The following is a 14,046-nucleotide window of genomic DNA, read 5'->3' as shown; positions in this document are numbered from 1 at the left end:
TCAGGACTCACCTGGACCCTCACCTCCACAGGAAGATTGGGCATTGCAGCTCAACTGAGGGAGTATCAAGGTCCCCCACCTAGGGGGACATGGTGGGGACCAGAGGACACATGCAGAATTAGCAATTCATTGGTCCCCTGTGAATGTACATGTCCTGGTGCTGGTGGACACAGGAGCTGAGTGTTTTCTAATTTACAGCAACCCTGAGTGTTTTCCCAGGACCGCTGCTGTGATAGATGGCTATGGGGGTAAGACAATTAGAATGAAGAGAGCCCAAATTCCATTGGGGATAGGGCATTTACTCCCAAAGGAGTATACTGTGTACATTTCTCCCATACCTGAATATATTTTGAAAGTAGATATCCTACAGGGCCTGTGGTTACAGACTACTTCAGGTGAGTTCAGACTAAGGGTACATGTGGTAATGGCAGTTCTGAGGGGACATGCTAAGCACTCACCTGTAGCTCTGCCATACCTCAGTGGGTTACAAATACTAAGTAGTATAAATTTACTGGGGGGGCACAAGGAAATTGAAGAAACTCTACAGCAGTTGGAGAGGTAGGCATCATAAAGCCTACTCATGGTCCTTTTAATTCCCCAGTGTGGCCAGTGAAAAAGCCAGACAGCTCCTGGCATATGACTGTGGACTATAGGGAATTGAATAAAGTCACACCGTCTTTGAGTGCTGCTGTCCCCTCTATAGTAGCCATTTTGAACACCCTCAGCCATGAGCTGGGAATGTATCATTATGTAGTAGACCTTGCTAATGCTTTCTTCTCTATTGACATAGCAAAGGAAAGTCAGGAACAGTTTGCTTCACAAGAGAAGGCCAGCAGTGGACATTCACTGTCCTTCCACAGGAATACCTCCATAGTTCCACCATGTGTCAGGGACTTGTAGCCCAGGACTTGGCCACATGGAAGAAACCACAAACGGTTCAGTTGTATCACTACATTGATGATATTATGCTCATGTCTGATTCTCTTTCAGATTTAGAAGGGACAGTTCCTAGACTGCTTCAACATCTACAGGAAAAGGATGGGCTGTGAATAGCACCAAGGTTCAGGGACCTGGTTTGTCTGTAAAATTCTTGGGGGTTGTATAGTCAAGTAAAACTAAAGTTATTCCTGAAGCAGTCATAGACAAGGTGCAGGCTTTCCATACCCCTATCAATGTGGCAGTCTTATAAGAGCTTTTGGGTCTTTTGGGTTACTGGAGAGAGTTTATCCAGCACTTGGCACATATTTGGAAGCCCTTTATACTGGCTGGTATGAAAGGGCATCAGGTGGGACTGGGATGAGACATGTGCAGCTGCCTTTACTGCTGCTTAGTGGGCAGTCAAGGCCATGCAGGCCTTGAGTGTAATGGACTCATCAAGGCCCTATGAGCTAGATGTTCATGTAACTGAAGATGGTTATGGGTGGGGTCTTTGGCAGTGGCTTGAACAGACACACCAACCTATTGGATTCTGGTCACAACTATGGAAAGGAGCAGAGGTCTGGTACACCTTGACAGAGAAGCAACTAGCTGCTGTGTATAATGCCTTGCTGGCTATGGAGCCCATCACCGGAACAGCCCCGACCAAGGTAATAACCAACTATCCCATTGTGGGGTGGGTGCAAGACTGGACCCAAAGGCCACAGATTGGTGTGGCACAGATGCCTACATTGGCTAAATGGGGTGCATATTTACAGCAGTGTAGCACCCTCTCTACTATCCCCTTAAGTGGAGAAGTCCATTGTTTACTGGGGCCAGTGACCTATACCAGTGGAAAGCAGGAGGAACTTGCTTTACAGCCACTGGTAGCCAAGAGTCCTTATCAGGAGGGAAATGCCCCTATACTAGAAGATGCTTGGTATACAGACAGCTCCAGTCATGGGCAGCCCTGAAGTGGAGGGCTGTGTCTTTCCATCCTAAGACTGAGACTGTATGGATGGAGGATGGAGAGGGGAAGAGCAGCCAATGGGCTGAGTTGTGTGTGGTATGACTCATGATCACCCAGGAGCCTTCCCCCATAGTTGTCTGCAGTGACAGCTGGGCTGTCTATCGGGGCTTAACCCTGTGGCTACTGACATGATACCATGCCAACTGGATGGTTGGTCACCAACCCCTTTGGGGGCAAAAGTTGTGGCAAGACCTATGGGCCTCTGGTCATACTAAGACAGTTACTGTATATCATGTGACTGGTCACTTGCCTTTGGTATCCCCAGGGAATGATGAAGCAGACACTTCAGCCCAGGTGTTCTGGCTAAAAGGAAAGCCTGCCTCTGATGTGTCCCAATGGCTACCTCAGCATTTGTTGTACACAGGGCAAAAGACAATGTGGGCTGTAGCCTGTCAGTGGGGCTTGCCACTGACCTTTGAAGAAGTCAGCTGAGCCCAGAAGGAGTGCTTTGTGTGCTCTAAGAGGGACTTACACCAAGTCCTGCAGCAACATGGGACAATAGTAAGAGGGCTGATACCCCTTGTCAGGTGGCAGATAGAGTGTATTGGGCCTCTTCCCATATCAGAAGGATATCAGTATGCCATGACATGTGTGGACATGGCTATTAGACTATTGGTTGCTTGTCCTGCACATCACGCAGATCAGCAAACCACCAAGAGGGACATAGAGCATCTCTTTGCAGCCTATGGCTGGCCACAGGTGATTGAGAGTGATCAAGGCACCCATTTGACTGGACATGCATTACAAGAATGGGTGCAGCAATTAGAAATAAAGTGGAATTTTATGTACCATATAATCCTACTGGGGCAGGCACGATAGAGAGGTACAACGGTTTGTTGAAATCTGGCCTGAAGTCAGATACCAATAGTCTACAGGGCTGGTTAGTTTGCTTACAGACAGTGTTACGGCATTTGAATGAAAAGCCATAAAAAGGAGCTTTGAGCCCTGTGGATATGATCACATACCTTGCTGCCTGTCCTATTCAACTGTATGTGCAAATCAAAGAAGAGTTATTGAAGCCAGGATATGGTCAGCAGAGCAACATCCTGCTGCCAGCCCCTACTGCATTAAAACCTGGAGACACTGTTGAATGGACGTGGCCCTGGACATTTTGACACATAGACCAGTGATGGATGGCCCTCTGGCACCTTGGCAAAAAGGCCTGAAAGCTGGCCTCATGTGTATTCCTGGAGTAACAGCAGAGTGGCCCCCAAAGATCATGGTAGTGTACCTATAATGTCCAGGAGGCAAGAGCATCTTACAGGGAAGTTTTGTTTTATCTTTATGGCCAGTGCATGTACCTCTCCTAGCCCTATATATTGACCCATCTGTAACTCCCACAGGGGGGTGAAAGTCTGGTATATTAGACCAGAACGAGATCCTATTCCTGCCACTGTTCTATCACAGGACCACTCTCTGGCATGTATCCTACCTAATGGACAAGATTTGCCTGTGCTGGTGTCATTAAAACATGTATCTGATCACCCTTAAGTTTATTTTCTTCAACAGTCCCTGCGGCCTGGATGCGCCCCCTGGCTGCAGCTTCCACGTGATGATTGCTCTGAACCCTCTACCTCTTCAGCTACTGCCTGCCTATGAAATGGGTGAGGTATAGATTTAATCTGCATAGGACTTTGAATCTAGCTGGATCCTCCAATTTGAGGATTATCATGATTTTATTGCTCTTTCCATTGTATATCATTAGTCTGGTTACAATGCTTAAATTTTCTTGCTCAGGGACCATTTCAGAAGAGGGGGAATGAGTACATTGCCAGGCAAGATTTCTGGAGAGGTGGCCCGTGGGTAAAATTGCAACATTTCCAGAATATGTTGCCTGGCTTTAGTTCATCTGCATATCAACAAGCATTCCTAAGGGGTGGGGAGAGGTAGTTAATCTCCATATCAGTGGGTAATTACCTGGGTTACCAAGGATTTATCTGAACCTGAGAGGTTCAGGGGAGTTTCTTGCATGCTTCTGCCAAAGCAGGAGAAAGAAACGGCCCCAGTAAGCAATAAATGGGTTTTAAACTTTATCTCTCCCTTTGATTTCGACTTTAGAGGTATTTCCCCCCGGGATTTCCTCTCCCAGGAGTTACACCCTGGTGTAATGTTATTAGTCATAGTTCTAATTATTATTTTAAAATGTTGTATGTCACAGAAGTAATCAAATTTCCTTGTAAATAATGAATTCTCATCAGATCTTTAACAATGGGCATTTTGAAGTCTCTGTCATTTATAGACATTTATTGTTTTACTCTGATGCTTTTGCGAAAGTTAGACTCATGGAAAGGACCCAACCAAGAACTCTTTACCACTGACTCTGTTGCTGAATTACAACGTGTTGAACCTTTGTTGCATATTTCACAGGAAGGAGGCTCCATGTGACATCTGGTCCTGTGCAATTATGGACACACTCAAAATCTAACTGACTAGAAAGAAAAGTAGCCAGAATCAAGGTAGACTGCTTCCTCCCAAAATGTCAGATTAAGAGCATTTCTTTCCATTTCTCCTTCCCTCTCTGAACATCCATTTCCTTATTCTTACACCATGAAAGTCTTTATGATTCCTTTCATCTTTTGCCTTCCTCTGGCCTGGAAAGGAAATTCCATTGTTTATATATAAATCAGTGCGAAGGTGTGTGCTTAACTCCATCTGGGTTCCCAGACTTGATTTCAATGTGTGTGTGTGGTGGAGCAGGGGGTCTTCCAAAACACATAACACCAGCAATTCTAGAACACCAGCAGGGTGTCTGAGAACACAACTCAATTCTGATGCTCTCTGCCCAGAGAAGGCACCAGATTCCCAAGTCAAGGACTCTGTCCTACAAGACTGCCCAAAACCCCCCACCCAGACACCGTTTGCAAGCCCCAGGCAGTTATCTGTGCTTCTGACCCACTGACTACAGACTGGAGATTCTCAAGACCTCCCCCTTAGGTTCAATTAATTTGCTTGCGCAGCTCACAGAACTCAGGAAAACACTTGTTTACCGGTTTAATAAAGAATACCATAAAGGATACAAGTTAACAGCCAGATGAAGAGAGGCACAGGGCAAGGTCCCAAATAAAGGAGCTTCTATCCTGGTGGAGCCTGGGGCCTGACTTGGAGGCTTGCAGAAGCATTCTGGCTCCCTAGGCATTGAAACTCTCCAACAGAGAAGTATGCTCCAAGAAGGAAGAGCACGATGAGCCCTTCTCCTGGGTTTTGTGGGAGCTGTACTGTACGATCATGACTGACTGCATCACTGGCTGATTCAGCCTCCAGCCCCCACCTTTGAGGGGGTCCCAAAGTCTCCCATGAACATGACAAGACACCTGTTTCACCTTTAAACCTTTGCAGTGCCTTTATAACTGTGAATGATGACCAACTGTACCTGGGAGGTATGTATGTGACCACCTGAGTGAGCCATGTGGCAAGCATGGCAGGGAGGATGGGGGCTGAATTATCTGTGTCACAGGCATGTGTGGAGGGTGGTACCTGGACCAATTCCCTTACATTGATTCCTTGCTCGAGGTAACTCAAATCCTTCTCCCTTGGGTGCAGTTCTCCTGTAATAAACAGGGACAGGCTAAGGTCCTAGTCACTTCAGCCAAGCAGTCAATAAGACACTCTGGGAAAGTCTTGCAACTACACATCCTCCCCAGTGACCCAGAGGAAGAACCCATTCCACTCCCACCTTATGAGCCACTGAGGCCATCAGCACCCAACACCCTGGCCCTGGATATGCTGCCACCATTGGCTTCCCCACCACCACCGAGCCCACCTGACTTGCCTGCTCCCAGTCTGGCAGCCCAATTGCACCCATGCCCAAATCCATGTGCCCTCCAGATGCCAGTACGAGAGACACAGGAGCCCAAGGCATGACGAAGACAGGACCATCCAGCCCTGCCAGTCCATGATCTACTATCAACCCTTTTCCACAACTGACCTCCTCAATTGGAAACATAACACCCCATCATACTCAGAAAAACCACAAGCCCTGGTTGACCTCATGGAGTCCCTTTTCCAGACCCATTGGCTGACCTGGGAGCACTGTCAACAACTTTTCTGGACCCTCTTCAACATGGAAGAAGGCAAATCATTAAAGGGGCCCACCAGCACCTCAAAGAGCATGCACTAGCTGGGGTCCTAGACCGGGGAGTGTGGGCCAAGATTGCCATCCCTGAGGAATGTCCCACTTGGGACTTCACCAACAGCACCAGATTTGCCATTACCAGGGGGCCCTCCTCCAAGGGATCAAGGCAAGGTCCAAGAAGCTCATAAATATGACCAAAATATCTTCCGTCACCCAACAATTAGGAGAGTACCCTAGAGACTATTATGAGAGACCATGTGAAACGTACAGTATCTATACTCCCTTCAACCCTGAGTCACAGGAAAGCCAGCAGATGGTCAACACTTCATTAGTGGCTCAAGCTGCCCTGGACATCAGACGGAAACTCCAGAAACTTGAAGGCTTCACTGGAATGAACATCACCAGCTGATTGAAATTGCTAGCAAGGTATATATGAACAGGGAAGTTCAGGCTTAAAGGGAGGCTGAAAGGTGAATGAAGAGGAAAGTAAGCCTTCTGGCAGCTGTCCTGAATGAAAGGGGCAAACGGAAAGTAGAGGGAAACCGGCCACCAAGAGGGCAGAAACCCAGAGCCCCCTTGGCACAAGATCAGTGTGCCTACTGTAAGGAAAAGGGACACTGGAAGAATGAGTGTCCCAGCTGAGAAAAAGCCCTGAGGCCTAGCTGCTACCAGAAAGAACCCTATGAAGAGGGACTCACTGGCCTGGTAGGGGCACGCTTGGACTGACAAGGACCAGGTTCTCCCACTCCCAGCCCCCAAGAGCCCACAGACAAAGTAAAAGTAGGCGGCCAAACTGTGACTTTCATGGTCAACACTGGGGCTGAGCATTCTGTGGTTACTTCCCCAGTGGCCCCCATCAGCAAGAGAACTTCCATATCCTTGGGGCCACAGGGACACAGGCCATGAAACAGCCCTTCTGCCAGGCCCATCAATGCGAACTGGGGGGCCACAGGTCTGGCATGAATTCCTGTATCTATCTGAGTGTCCCATTCCCCTCCTCGGCCAAGATCCACTCTATAAACTTGGAGCCCAAATAACTTTTGAACCGACTGGGAGCACCAGCCTTAAGTTAAAACCATGGCAAGATGGGCCGGGGTCCTCATATTGGTGACAACCACTCCCTGGGAAAAAGAATGGAGGCTATTTTATGCTCAAGCCTCACCAGTCCACCTGAATTCAGGGCTGCTTTCCCCTCAGTATGGGCTGATAACCCGACTTGCCCATAACCAAGCCCCTGTCATCTTAGAATTGGTTCTGGGGGCCCAGCTGCAGAAACAGCCACTGTACCCCCTCTTGCAAGAGGCAAAAATGGGAATCCAAGAGTACCTGACCAGACTCAAGGAAGCAGGAATCTTGGTCAAGTGCCAGTTGCCCTGGAACACCCTACTACTACCAGTCAAAAAAACAGGAGGAGGAAGGTACCAACCAGCCCAAGACCTGTGAGCTATCAACAGGGTGACTATCTTTCTACACCCAGTGCTCCCAAACCTGTATACTATCCTCAGCCAGATCCCAGGGACTGCCAAATGGTTCACTTGCCTAGACCTAAAGGATGACTTCTTCTGCCTCTGGCTGGTGCCCCAAAGCCAACCCTTGTTTGCCTTTGAGTGGACTGAGCTGGACACAGGATGACAGATGCAGTTAACCTGAATGCGGCTTCTGCAAGGATTCAAGAATTCATCCACTCTCTTTGGAGAGGCTCTGGCTACTGATATTGCCAGCTTTCCCAGGAAAGCCATGTGCTGCACCCTCCTCTAGTACGTTGATGACCTCCTCCTGCTAGTGACACCCAAGAAAACTGTACAGAGGGAACAAAGGCCCTCCTACAACTCCTGTCAGACTCGGAGTACCAAGTCTCATGGAAAAAGGCACAAATCTGCCAGCAACAAGTCTGGTACCTAGGCTTTCTCCTCACCCAAAGAAGAAAGGTACTAGGGCTGGAAAGAAAAAGGGTCATCACTTCCTTGCCCCAGCTCCAAACCAAGAAATGCCTATGGGAATTTCTGGGGACTGCAGGGTTCTGCTGAATCTGGATCCCCGGATTCTCAGCAATGGCGAGGCCCCTCTACAATCTCTTAGAAGAACCGGATTGGAAGGCCCTGTCAGGACTGAAGAGGCAGAAACCACCTTCCTAGAAATAAAGACTGCTTTAGGGAAGGCACCAGCCTTGGGCCTGCCAGATATAGATATAGAAAAGCCCTTCAACCTCTTTGTACATGAAAAAGAGAAGGTGGCTGGCCCTCAGGGTTTTCATGCAGACTGTTGGCCCCTGGCAGTGACCAGTTGCATACTTGCCAAAGAAACTGGACCCAGTTATGGCAGGATGACCATGGTGCCTCAAAGCACTAGCAGCCACAGTTCTGCTCGTTAAGGAAGTGGACAAGTTTACTCTGGGACAAAAGCTGAATGTCAAAATTACCCACGCTGTCGTATCCCTTATGAACATGCAGGGACACTGATTCCTCTCCAATTCTCAGTTGGCACAATACCAAGGGCTCCTTTGTGAAAACCAGCAAGTCACCCTCGAAACAGTACAAACCCTAAATCCAGCAACCTTCCTCCCCACCAAGGTGGGAGAACCAGATCACGACTGCTCTAAGGTGACTGATGAAGTCTACGCAAGCCATCCAGACCTACAGGACCAAGCAATACAGAACCCAGAACTCACGCTCTTCACTGATGGTAGCAGTTACCTGCAGGAAGGCATCCAGAGAACAGGCTATGCAGTGACCACTGCCACTGGAGTCTTAGAAACTGAAGATTTACCAGCCAGATGGTCTACACAACAAACTGAATTGCATGCCTTAGTCTGAACCCTCACCATCAGTGAGGGCAAGTGAGTCAACATCTATACCAACTCCCAGTAAGCCTTTGCCACTGTGCACATACATGGGGCAATATATAAAGAAAGAGGGCTCCTCACTGCAGCAGGAGAGGCAATTGAAAACAAAGAAGAAATACCTAAACTCTTCGAGGACATTTGACTCCCAAGGGAGGTAGCAGTCCTGCATTGCAAAGGGCACCGAAAAGGAAATGACCCCATGGCTCAGGGGAATCACCTGGCAGATGAAGTAGCCAAAGCAGCAGCCAGTAAAAAGGCAGGTGAGATTCTTTCCCTCATCATGGCCCTAATGCCCACCACAGAAGTCCTGCTGCCTAGATACAGTAAGAAAGAAACTGACTGGGCCACGGCTGAAGGAGCCACCCAGACCAGAGAGAGGTAGTGGGTGCTGCCAGACGGGCATATCTTTATCCCAACTGCCACTGGTCAGCGAGTATCATCAGCTCACCCACTTAGGGAAGACCATGCTGGAAGCCCTCCCCCAAAAGCAATACTACATCAGTCAGTTACCAGCCTTATGTTGGGCAGCCAATGAGCAGTGCATGACTTGTGCCAAGAATAGTGCCTAGTGTACACTGCGACCCCCACCAGGCATCCAGCAGATCAGAACCACCCCCTTTGAAGACCCAGAAATGGACTTCAAAGATGTCCAGCCAAGCAAAGTGTTCAGATAACTACTAATAATAGTGTGTACATACTCTGAAAGGGTTGCAGCCTTCCCAACCAGGACTGAGTGGAGCCGAGAAGTAGCCAAAGTTCTCCTGAGGGAAATTGTACCCCGGTTTGGCCTACTGTCCACATCTCACAGTGATAACAGTCCTGCTTTTGTGGCAGACACACCTACAGATCTTAACCAGATCTCTCAATGTCACCTGGAAACTCTACACCGCTTATGGCCCCAAAGTTCAGGGAAAGTAGAACAAATGAATTGCACCCTCAAGGGTATCCCAGACAAGTTTTTTTCAGGAAACCAGCTTCCCATGGCCAGACTTACTATCCCTGGCCCTTCTGTGTGCCCATCGCACACCTGGAGTGCAAGGATTTTCCCCTTTTGAACTAGTGTGTGGGTGACTCCCCCACCCCCACCACGCCTGGGAAGCCTTTTAGGGAACCTACAACAACTAGGAGATAAGGGAATAAGAGAACAGCTCCAGATCTTAGGAGCCACCCTAAATGAGCTGCAACAATATACCATAAAGAGAGCCCCAATCTCCCTGGTAACTCCTTTACATTCCTCCCAGATAGGGGACTTAGTCTGGGTCAAACATCGGAAAAAGGACCCCCTCAAACCTTAGTGGACTGGGCCCCACATTGTTATTCTAACCACCCTACTGCCCTCCACATTTCAGGCATTACTCCATGGGTCCACCACTCCTGAGTGAGAAAAGCCCATCATCTGGATGAAGAAAAGCATCAGTGGAGGCCCAGCCAGACCACGAGTACCCCCTCCACCTTCGCATCCAACCAGAACCCTCTGATTGATGGACAACTGCACGCTGTGGTTCCTGGCCTTCGTTGGTTTGGGATCCCTCATTTTAGGAACAGGACTCTCCGCTGTGACCCTTTCCAGTTGGACGTTCCCCCACAGAGTTGCAATTGCCATTGCTTACTGGATAGCCATAGGATGCATTGATGCATTTACTTGATCACCTGTCTTCTTTCCCTCCCCTTTCTCCCCTTCACTTCTGGAGAACCTCAGTGCAGTTGCATAAAAACAGACAAATGGGGGACAGGGTTCAGTGCTTATACCCACATGCCCGCCAACTGTTATAAGAAAAACCAGGCTACCCTTTGTCTTAAAGATGGAAAAAGGTACTGGACCAGGACAATAAGTAAACAGGACTCAGAATGTGCAGTTAGATGAAAAAAGGGAACTACCGTCTGTTGGACCTATCTCACCCACCTTGGAATGTCTGATTTCGGGGGAATCCAGGATCAAGCACAGAGGGACAGGGACGAGAAGGTCAAGCAGGCCCTTGAAGTGCTGGGATCAGCACTAACTGAAGGGTCAGCCTACCACAATATTGACCTCTCAGGGCTCCAACAACTGAACCAGACCCTAGCCCCTATCCATGAGGTTGCCCAATTCATTACAACAGCCTTTGAGTTAGTACAAAACATCAGCAACTGCACACAGGCCTGGTGGTTTTGCTTGCCCTTAACTTGCAGGGCCTGTATTAGCACCCTGGTGCCCTCACACTGTAATTACACCTAAGTAGTCAAAGGTAATAACCAGACTAAACTAACTGGTCCAGTACCCTACAATATCCAGCTCCTTTATAATGCAGACAATATAACATGCCTAACCAGCCCAAAGGCTGGCAACATTAGCTACAGCTCAGTCCTGACCTAGCTGTGGTCCAAAAACCACACCACCAATCAGTCAGAAACTTATTGTGCCCCCTCAGGAATCTTCCTTCTGTGCAGAAGCACCACCTTCTGATGCCTCTAAGCAAACTGGACAGGTTTGTGTGTACCAATCTTCCTCAACCCCGACATATCTGTCTGGTCTGACCAGGAGGTCGAGCAGGCCCTCAGTCCTTTTCCAGGGAAACAGAAGTGAGCAGCTCTGGTTCCCTTTCTGTTAAGTGCAGGAACACTCGCAGGAATAGTAGCACAGGCAGCTGGTCTAGGTTCCTCACTCTGTTTTCATTGCAAGCTTTCCCAAGAGCTAAATAAGGACATGGACAAAGTTGCAGACTCCCTCCTTTCCCTACAATGCAAATCAATTCACTTGCAGCAGTCATGCTCCAAAATCAGTGAACCCTAGACATTCTCACAACAGAAAAAGGGACAGCCAGTGTATTCTTAGGAGAAGAATGTTGTTACTGTGCCATCCAATCAGGAATAATAACCACAAAAGTCAAGAAACTAAAGGAAATAATATTAAAAAGGAAAAGAATTAGAAACGGAGGTTATGGGGAATAGGGGGACTCAGACAATAGTCTTCCTGGTTGGGCCTCTTGCCTCCATCCTACCTCATCACTGTTGGCCCCTGTGTACTAAACACCCTTGTAAAATTCATAGAAAACACTGTTATAAATTGAGCCACTACTCTTGTACTGGCCTTGAAAGGCTATCAGTCTATCATAAACAAAGATGATGTCCCATTAGCACAATGTTTTAAAGGGCATCAGAGGGGGGAAATGATAGGGAAAATGACAGTTTTCTAACATGCCTGATAGAGTCAACGGGAAATTCCACTTCACCTTCCTCAAGGCCCTTCTGGGTTCTTCTTCCTGCCCTGCTTGCTGCGCACCAAAAACACTACCATGTTTAAAGAAGTAAGAAAGTATAAATTACTCTTCTTGCTTGTGCTCAGGGCCCAGACCTTTGGACATTACTCTCCTCTGAGCCTGCCCATGTGAAATAAACCTCGTCTGTGCTGGAAATCTCCAAGTGTTGCTTGGTTCTTCCATCAGGGAATCCAACTCAGTTTTCTACAGCAAAGCCACTTAGCTTAAGAAAGTGACTCTTTCAATGGGGTTCTTCTTTAACTTAATTTGATTTTATTTGGTTTAGGTCTTGGGGACCATGGCTCTGAAGTGTACTCCCAACATTGGGGATTATTCTGCTTATAAAAATCATAATAGTTTCCCCAGCAGACTGTACTCTCACAAAAGATTTATATGCATGCCTGCAGCCACTCCACCAGGCAAGTGATCTCTGTAACTCTGGCGAGAGGAAATCCCAGGGAAAAAATACCACTAAAACTGAAATCAGTCAAAGGGAGAAATAAAGTTTAAAACCTGTTTATTGCTTACAAACTGCAGTCCAGGGCTGTCTCTTTCCTGCTATGGCAGAAGCAAGCAAGATCTCCCCCTAACCTCTCAGGTTCAGATAAGCCCTGGGTTGCCCAGGTAATTACCCATTGATATGGACATGAACCATTATCCACCCCTGAGGAATGCCTGTTGATATGCAGATACACCAAAGCCAGGTGAGATATTATGGAGATATTATAATTTTACCGACAAGCTAAGACTAGAATGTCAGAAAAAGAATGACGAGAATGACTAACTTAAAGAATGAATCTAATGTTGTGACCTGTGAGAATTAGCAAAAACTGTGAGAACTTTGGAGCAGTAGCTGACAGTAGGGCTAATGGCCTTAAATTTTGATCACATATCTCAGACTGAGTCTGATAAAAGGGGGGAATTGTTAAAAACAAGACAACAGGAGCCAAATGGAGTCACTTATGTTAAACCCCATGTCACCAAATAGACTTAATTACAGTTTCAGTTTTCCCAGAAATGGAATCTTAAGCCAATTTATTGGGAATCACCTGATCAGCACTAGTAAGGTAATCTGCCTGATAGACCCCTGCCATCCCCTAAAGGACATTGCCACAATCAATCCATTTTTTGTTACTATAATTTCCTTTTTCCCTGCTCCCTTTTGCCTAGAAAAGTCTTTCACTTTGGACAGCTCTTCAGAACTCCTTTCTCTGTGCTAGATTGGATGCCATTTAGTTCTTCAATCATTGAATAGAGCCAGTAAGATCTTTAAAATTTACTTAGTTGAATTTTGGTTTTGTTTTTTTTTTGAGAGGGCATCTCTCATATTTATTGATCAAATGGTTGTTAACAACAATAAAATTATGTATGGGGGACTCAATGCACAGTAATTAATCAATCCTAAGCCTATATCTCAACAGTCTCCAATCTTCTGAAGCATAACAAAAAGTTCTTACATGGTGAACAAATTCTTACATAGTGAATAAGTTCTTACATGGTGAACAGTGCAAGGGCAGTCATATCACAGAAACTTTCAGTTTTGATCACGCATCATGAACTATAAACAATCAAGTCAGATATGATTATTTGTTTTTGATTTTTATACTTGATTTATATGTGAATTCCACATTTCTCCCTTATTATTATTATTATTATTATTTTAATAAAATGCTGAAGTGGTAGGTAGATGCAAGATAAAGGTAGAAAACATAATTTAGTGCTGAATTTTGGTTTTTTAACAACAGAAAAATGTTTAGAGTTATTTTCTCACCTTCCCCAATTAGTGAAGGGTTTGAAAGTTTTTCAGCAGCTGTATTTGTACATCTCACAACTCCAGATGCTCTTTATATTTTAATTGCTTTTAAAAAAATCAACTATTATTTCATAATCAGTGTTTCATTATTAAACTGTTTTGACTATTGTACCAAGCTGATTATTTTAAAATAATATT

The sequence above is a fragment of the Manis javanica genome, chromosome 10, assembly GCF_040802235.1.
Source record: "Manis javanica isolate MJ-LG chromosome 10, MJ_LKY, whole genome shotgun sequence".
Lineage (NCBI taxonomy): Eukaryota > Metazoa > Chordata > Mammalia > Pholidota > Manidae > Manis > Manis javanica.
Note: the sequence above shows the minus strand (reverse complement) of the source record.